Source organism: Arachis hypogaea, chromosome 17 (genome assembly GCF_003086295.3).
Source record: "Arachis hypogaea cultivar Tifrunner chromosome 17, arahy.Tifrunner.gnm2.J5K5, whole genome shotgun sequence".
NCBI lineage: Eukaryota > Viridiplantae > Streptophyta > Magnoliopsida > Fabales > Fabaceae > Arachis > Arachis hypogaea.
Genome location: NC_092052.1, coordinates 123,262,345 through 123,270,890, shown reverse-complemented (window position 1 = coordinate 123,270,890; position 8,546 = coordinate 123,262,345). Strand labels below are relative to the sequence as shown.

Genomic DNA, 8,546 nt, shown 5'->3' with positions numbered 1-8,546 from the left:
TGATTGTTGTAGCTGTAATAGTAATATTAGTATGAGTGTTAGTTATTGTTAGTGTATATTATTAATTAACAAGTGTAATTATCCGTACGATACACGTGATAAGATTAAAATTATAATTTTAAAATATTTTTTTAAAATTAATTTAAATTATAATAATTTGATTAATAAAAAAGTAACATGTTATGTATTGTTTTTTTTAATCTAGTGTTAATTGGATTAACTCTAAAATAATTATTAATCGATTTTAATAATCTACTTTTTTCAATAAATTAGACATATATACTGAATGTGATCATAAATAATATAGTAATAGTTAAATTTACCAACAAATATATTGGCTATTATCACACTATAACACAAATTAAATATAAAGGCTATTAGCACTTATAAATCTTTAAAATCGCACTGTCTTTGATTCGTGCAAGGGTTTACTTATCAAATAAACTTAAAATATGAACCAAAAATATTTATAAAATGGACTTAGCATTACTTGAAAAAATTATGGAAAATAATCAACTTACCTTGTTATCCATGAGAACCGTTTCTATCTATGTAAGTCGTCTTGTTTAAATTTGGATAAGACTACCCATGACCTTATATATTAATTTTGTTAAATCTCTCTCTCTCTCTTGCCATGACCTTATATATTAATTTTGTTAAATCTCTCTCTCTCTCTCTCTCTCTCTATATATATATATATATATATATATATATATATATATATATATATATATATATATATATATATATATATATATATATATATTACGGTAGTTTTTCTTAATATATATACATATACATAAATAAAAAAATATATAAATTATATTTTGTTAAACTCTATATTACCGATTATTAAAAATATTTGAATCACATATATTAATTATTTTTTTGTTATAATTATTTTGTTTTATATATATGATTATTTTTTATTCTACAATCGTACAATAATTTTTTATTTTTTATATCCATGTATTCCTCAATCCTGACCCATTCATACGCATATTAATAGTTTTTTTTTAATAGTGATGTTTTAATTTTTTGTTTTCCTTTTTTTCATGTATCTTTCTTTTTTTTAAATAGTGATATTTTAATATTTCTTTTTTTAAAATATATTTTTCTTAATAATTACACGACTAATCTGAAATATAAAATGAGAAAAAAAGGTGATACATATATCGAAGAAAGAAAGTAAACTTAAAAATCATAAAAAAAAGAAATTTTATATTAAAAAATATAAAAATAATATATTCAAAAAGAATAGTCGTAATATATAAATTAAATCAACAATTTAAATTTCTCTAAAACTAATTTAATGAAATACCAATATTAGAAATAAATTACTTAAATAATATTAATCTATTCTAGTCCTTAGACACATATAGATTAGAGTCATTCTCGTAACGACAACCAACTGAAACAACATCGTAAGTTCGAACATTTAGAATTCATGTAAATTCAGATCATTCCCTTGTTATTTGAAAATCTTCTGTATCCCTGATCTGATAGAGTTGAATCGCAATTCCTTGTATGGAAAAAGAGTTATGGAGGTGGCTTTGACGTGTTGGAGACCAAAATCTAGAAGTCACTATTTATATTTGAGTGTGACACCCATTAAATCCTAAAGGCCAAATAAAATAGTATCTCTAGTTTTATTCTCATTTCATTCTAAATCAAAAGTAACGACTTATTTAATTCAGCATTTATGATATCATAAATGAGATAACCATTATATAAGTCATTTAATATAAAATAGCTTAATTTGCCATTATAATTAATATATGTATTGCCCATAAATAGATTAGGAAATAATAATTTCGTAATAAAATAATCATTCAATTTGAATTACAATTAATTGATTGATAGAAATTATAATAAATTGTATGATATTTAAATAATTAACGAAATAAATTAGTTGATATGATTAATTTATTATAATAAATTGAATTTAATGAGTTAAAAAAAATAAATCAAAAAATACTATTATAACCAATGAAATGAAATTATTATTAATTATAATAATCATTTATCCTTAATAATTATTGTTAGAAATTAATAATTTTTCATGCCTTACAATAATTACCTATAAAAAAATACTATTATAATAATTATGTAAAAATTACTATTATAACCAATGATTGACATTATTTTTAATTATAATAATCATTTATCCTTAATAATTATGGTTAGAATTTAATAATTTTTCATGCCTTACAATAATTATCTATAAAATATATATATATATATATATATATATATATATATATATATATATCCTAAAAAAGTTATTAAATAAATTTATTTTTTTTGTCCTATTTTTACATTAAAAAATTTTTTGTTCTGTCTTTTTTAATTGTTATTATGTTATTAGAATTGTTAAATATAATATTAAAAAATTCTCTAAAAATAAAAATAGCGATAGCACCTTGAATAATTAATTCAATAGAATTAAATTTAAACGAATAAGAGGATTCAATCAATTATACAAAGAATAGCATATTTATAAATATTAATAATAAAAATAGTCTCACTAATGTAAATGATCAATACAATAATTATATGAAAAACAACTAATTACGTAATTACATAATTTTCAAGATCCTATATAATTGAATCTAATAGACAAATAAAAAAATATCTATATGATAATGTCCTAATATTTTAGCATACTATAAATCATATTATAAATTTATATATCATATTATAATTTTAAGTCAACTCCTTAAACACATTATAACATAAACCATCTAAAAAGATTATAAAAAAAATAAATAAATAAACCATCTAAAAAGATATACCAAATTAACGAATATTACATGAGTCACAACATACATTCTAAATTGTCACGATATTTCAAATAAAAAGAGCATCAATACAGAGAAATCAATGAATATGACTAAAATAAAGAGCAACAAAGAGATACACAAAAAAAAAATAATAAAGAGAATCAATAAAAACATTAACATATAAACCACATACACGAACAATGTATATATTAATTGTGAATCACAAAAAAAAAAGACAATATGTATGAATTGAAGTACACATGACAAAATAGAATATTACAAAACAAAATTATAGTAAGATTATTTAAAATAACGTAAAGATGACACATCTTTTTTGTTAATCAGAAGTTAAAAGAAAAAAAAGTATGTACCTAATAATAAACAATTAAAATAAATAAAAATTTAAAAAAAATATAAAAAATATATAAATAAAGATAAAAAACAAAAAATAAATAAATTACAAAAATTGTACCCTAAACAGGAGAGAGTGGAAGGGCGGGAGGGAGGAAAAGAGAGAGAAAAGAAAGCGAATAAGTAAAAAATATTTGATCTTGTATAAATAGATGGTATTGAAAAAAGTAAACTAATTAAATTAATTTATATATTTTGTTATCATATTTATTATTTATTAAATAATTTGATATTTACTCCAATCAAATCAAATAAGTAATATAATTAACCAAATTAATTAATGGATATAATTAATTATAATTAATCAATTCATATAAATATATTAAATGTTAATATTTGAATGTCTAATCAAATTATTTGATATAATTAATTAATTATAATTGATTTGCTTTAATGAATTAAATAAAATAAATCAGGTAACACCTCAAGAGCATGTCACATCAATTTTATCATTAAGTGCAAAAACTCAATTTTAATATAATAGAATAGATAGAATAGATAGATAGATAGATAATAAAGATATTTTTTTTAAATTAGTATAATTATGAATTATTCATTAAATATTAATTGTAATATTGTAATATAATTATAATAAAGATATTTTTCTAAAATAAATTTATTTAGAGAAATATAAATTGGTTATTAATAACCGGTGCCATTATCATATAATTATCATATTATTATTATTATTATTATTATTATTATTATTATTATTATTATTATTATTATTATTATTATTATTATTAAAATAATTAAAAGTATTTTTAATTGATAATTGATAAGTAGTTTAATAATGTATTAAATATTGATTTTATATAACTATAATGAAGATATTTTCCTAAATTAGTATAGTTATGAATTATTACTTAAATGCTAATTATGGTATAATTAAAATAAAGATATTTTTATAAAATAAACTTAGAAGAGAAAATATTGCATTCAATTTGGCGGAAAAATGGATTCATGAGAAATTGATACCTCACTTCTATTAGTCCAATTTTAGTATATTAAGTAGATTTATATTAATTTTTGGTTTCATTTTTATTACAAAACTAGTATATGTTCCCGTATGTAACACCCTAACTACCAAAGCTCGCACTTCCGGCTGCGCGACTCTGATAGCTCGGACATTACGACGACACTTATACTATTTAATACTAAAATATGAGCCTGTTTAAAACTTTAAACCGCAATACCGCTCCCAAAGATACTTTCGTTCGATAACGTACATCCATAAATACCATACAACTTACAAAAACTCATAAAGAGTACATCCATATATATACATACATATATATAAATAATATTACAAACATAATCCAATACAATTCCTATCCCTCTTACAGATTATATCAAGATAAAGGCGAGGGTACAATAAACCATAACTAAAACAATATAGAGCATCACAACAACAATTAAATAAGCTCTTCGTAACTTCTGCGCCCATATCCTGAAAGGGGAAAAATGTAGGGGGGTGAGAACATCATCCTCGAAAGGGTTCTCAGTAGAGGGTTTTTGGGAATTACTGTAATAGGATACATGAAGATAAACCGTACCAGTGATTCATAACCGTCTTATGCCTCTTTTCAAAAACAACGGTTTAAAATGAAAGTAAAGTCGGAAACCTTTTCGGAAAGAAGAACCGTTCAATTCTCAAAAACTCAAAAGCCTTTCAAAATGGTTTATCTATGCGGAACCAAAATAGCCTTTCATAATTTTATTCCAAACCAAAAACACAAAACCGAAATCAACCATCAGTTCATCTCTTTCCAACCACGGCCCTAGGCCCAAACAATCCAACCAACAACCAATCACCACAATCCAACAGAGTCCCAGATGCAAACACAGATAGGAAGTTCAAGCACAAACAAACAGTTATTACAAGTAGAACAGTTAGCAATTAATCACATAGGCAAACCAAGTATAATATGCACACCCAACCAATGTCACACAAATGCATATGATGCATGCCTGTCCCTAGTGGCTGATGATATCATCTGTCGGTTATAGAGCCAACCCGACAAGTCCTGGTAGCTAACCATTGGACTGTCCCTCTGTCGTGCATCCCCAACTCGAGTTATACTCATCATAAACTTGATCATAATCATGATCCATATCCATCACCCTCACTGGTGAATATTTATCCATCACCATCACTGGTGAATATTTATGGGGGCGAGCTCCTCCGGGGCTTTCACAGTGCCCGGCCACACTTACGACATAGGGTCAACAGAGTATCAAGTCTCAACCTGGAGCACGTGGTGGCTAGCCACTGCTACTACCCAGGGAAACTCGTATCTCAGATAGTGGAAGTGCAACATTCACATTTATCAATGATTCAGCATAAACATGCAATCAATCTCATCCATGGATCAACATCCATCTCAGCCATCCGGCTCACGGTTCATTCTAGAACCAGCCAATATTCATATCATACACAGCCATTCCGGCTCACGGTTCAATCCAGAACCAATCAATATGTATAAACATACACAGCCATTCCGGCTCACAACAAAACAGCACTTTCACCATTCAACATCATTAAATTCATAAAGTCGGCATTTAAGCCATAAATCATTTTCTCAATTCATTTCACTTTGAAATCGAGTTTCAACTCTTTTCAGTCCTGGCTTTAGAAATCTCATTTCTCAAATCATCTCAGGCTCATAGGCCGAGTTTACTCAAAGTGAGTTCCCTTTTTAAAACAAAGCCACTCTCGGCATTCTCCTTCCAAAACTTCCAAAACCATGGCAAGTTAAGGATTTGTTTCACAGTATTCAAAATCATCCATCCAACGATGGGATTTTATACCAAAAGTTTTTCGGCAGAGTCCCAAGTCTTTAGGGAAGGTCATCTTACATCAATTCTTTAAAATTCATTGAAACTCTTAAAATCATAGATTCTCGGTTCAAGTAAATAAAACTGAACCATACGAAATCACAAGTTCCAACCCGGTCCAAAAATCAACTCATTTGAAACGGAACCGGTTTATTTGAATCAAACCGCCTTCAGATTTCTTTTTGGAACCCATTTTTCCAACTCTTTTAAAATGCCTCAAACTTGATTACTCAATCAAAAGTCTAGGTTCCTTTAAAATCACTAAAAAAACTCCTTTTTATATTGAAATCGATATTATAGCATCATTCTTTCCTTCAGTGATTCAAACGGTAACCATAGTTCAGTTCTAAATAAACCGAACTCAACGTATAAGGTTCATCAAATAAATTAAGCTGGAAAGCATAATTATCCTCTTAATAAATCAAATAGTACAATTTCTCAAATCCAAATCTTTTAAATAACCTTTCAAACAAGACTTAGATTTTATAGAAATTTCGGCAGCACCTCCCCTAAAACTTGGACTTTTGCCACCCGGTTCGGGTCCCAACTAAACCGTTTTCTCATTCCTTTTCAACAGCTCAAACCAGAAATCAATTCAACAGCAAGCTAAATCCAACAGTTGCCTCAGTGGCATATCTCAAGAAAACCATTTCAAAATCAACTCAATATCAACCAATTTAACTCATTTCCAAATCTTTAAAGAATCGGTTCACTAACAAATCATTTATCAAAACCAAATTAATTAAAGTAACCCAGGCTGGATTTCAAGAGTATTCTATCTTTCACATCATCAAATAATTGACTCAATTCAAACCAATCCTCAACGGATTAAACTCATTTCAAATATTTAAAGAATCAACTCCAAACATTACATTTCACAAGCCACACAACAATTCAGCCAAGCCAACATCCATAATCGTTCGAGTCAATCAAATAATACATAAGGCAGATACAATCACTAATTACACCATATCTCACATCAGTACCCATATGTAATAATTCCAACAATAAACTGTAGTTTTTGGAAAGCGCCCCTACCTCAAAACGCAATTCCATAATCCAAGCGCCTCATAAGTTCTTTTCACCTCAACTCAAAATCAAAGGCAGCTTCAAAGCACAGCCCCACACATTTTCGCAGCAGCATAAACAGCTCTAATTTACAACAAGCAACCTCAGTTACTAAACTCTAGGAACATTAATAACATATAGGCTTTAATACACGTACGGGACACTAACGTAAGGCTTTCGAAACAGAGATACTCACTAGATTAACGAAACGAAATAGCCGCAACTTCAAATCGACTCGGCAGCGGCTCCGTTAATAAATTCTGAATAAGGGCGGCGACCCGAATTTCTGATAATAGCAGCTGTACAACCACGCAGTGTCAATACTCTTTCCGAAATCCAAAAAGGACAGAGACCGCAAATTAAAACCCTTACCCGCATACTTTTCCGGCGACGGCAGGAGTAGCCAGCAGCTCCGGCAGTGGTCCCTAACGTCACAGAACCACTCCTGGCGGTCGGAATCACAGAGATGCAGCTCCCTTCCCCGGCAGCGACACCTGCGGCGGCCTGAACCCCTTTTGCCGGCGGCAGTTTGAGCTTACCGTCATCAGCAGCAGCGAGCTCGGATGGTGGCAGCGGCGTCCGGGTCAGATTTCAGAACCCAGAAGTGGGAGCAGATTTGGCGGCGGGAGGATGCACGAGCGACGGCGGCGCTCAAGAACTCCGGCGAGGACGCGTTCTGCCTCATCGCTCCTCTTCCTCTCGCGTGCAGCAGAAGAATCTTCGGCCAGGGTTTGGTGGTGGCGACACCCTCAGCCGCGGTGACACGCGTCGACAATGGCAGCTCGACGGCGGTGGGAAGGAGCGGCGAGTCCCTCTCCGCGCGACGCCAACTCCACGCTTTTTCTCTCTCTCCCTCGGTCTCGCGCTCCCCTTTGGTCGCGATGAGGATGAGCAGCAACTGACGGCGAGGCACGGCGGTTGGACAGCGGCGCGAAGCTTCAGCGACAGCGACGCGGATGGCATCCCGCAGTGCTGACAGCGACGACGCGACGGCGGCGGTGGAGCCCAGCACGCCGGCGCGAATCTCCTTCCTCTCCTCCTCTCTTCATCCGCAACTCATCCTCTCTCTCTGGTCCGTTTCTCTTGTTTCCTTCTCCTACTGTTGTTGCACATTGAATTGGAGAAAGGGGGAAAATGTGTTGTTTGCTGCTAGGTGAGGAAAGCTATGCGTGTGTATCTGTTTGGGAAGGAGGGGTTGCAGCTGCTGAGGGGAGAAGAAAGATGGTGGCTGCTGGGTATAGGATTAGGGTTTCATTTTTGAAACTTAGGGTTAGGGGCATTTTAGTAATTTCACTTAAAATTGGGAATAATATAGTAATTGAAACCCAAATTAAATCCAACACTATTTGTACATAGAAAATACTATTTGCTCATCAATTTTACAAATTATTTTCAATAAAATGCCCAAATCCAATAACTGCAAATAATATAATTAAATCATTTATT

General features: G+C 30.3%; 1 long non-coding RNA gene across 2 annotated transcripts; it reads right to left on the bottom strand.

Moving 5' to 3' along the window:
- Positions 1-4,522: 4,522 nt before the first annotated feature.
- Positions 4,523-8,357, bottom strand: LOC112765266 (uncharacterized). Of its 2 annotated transcripts, XR_011875653.1 has the most exons (4): positions 7,473-8,357; positions 7,297-7,399; positions 7,071-7,184; positions 4,523-4,644 (listed from the first exon to the last, which is right to left on the bottom strand). It is a non-coding gene; the product is annotated as an uncharacterized lncRNA (long non-coding RNA). The 2 variants fall into 2 exon arrangements; XR_003183579.3 differs by lacking the exon at positions 4,523-4,644 and having other exon boundaries at positions 6,853-7,184; positions 7,473-8,356.
- Between the last annotated feature and the right edge of the window lie 189 nt (positions 8,358-8,546).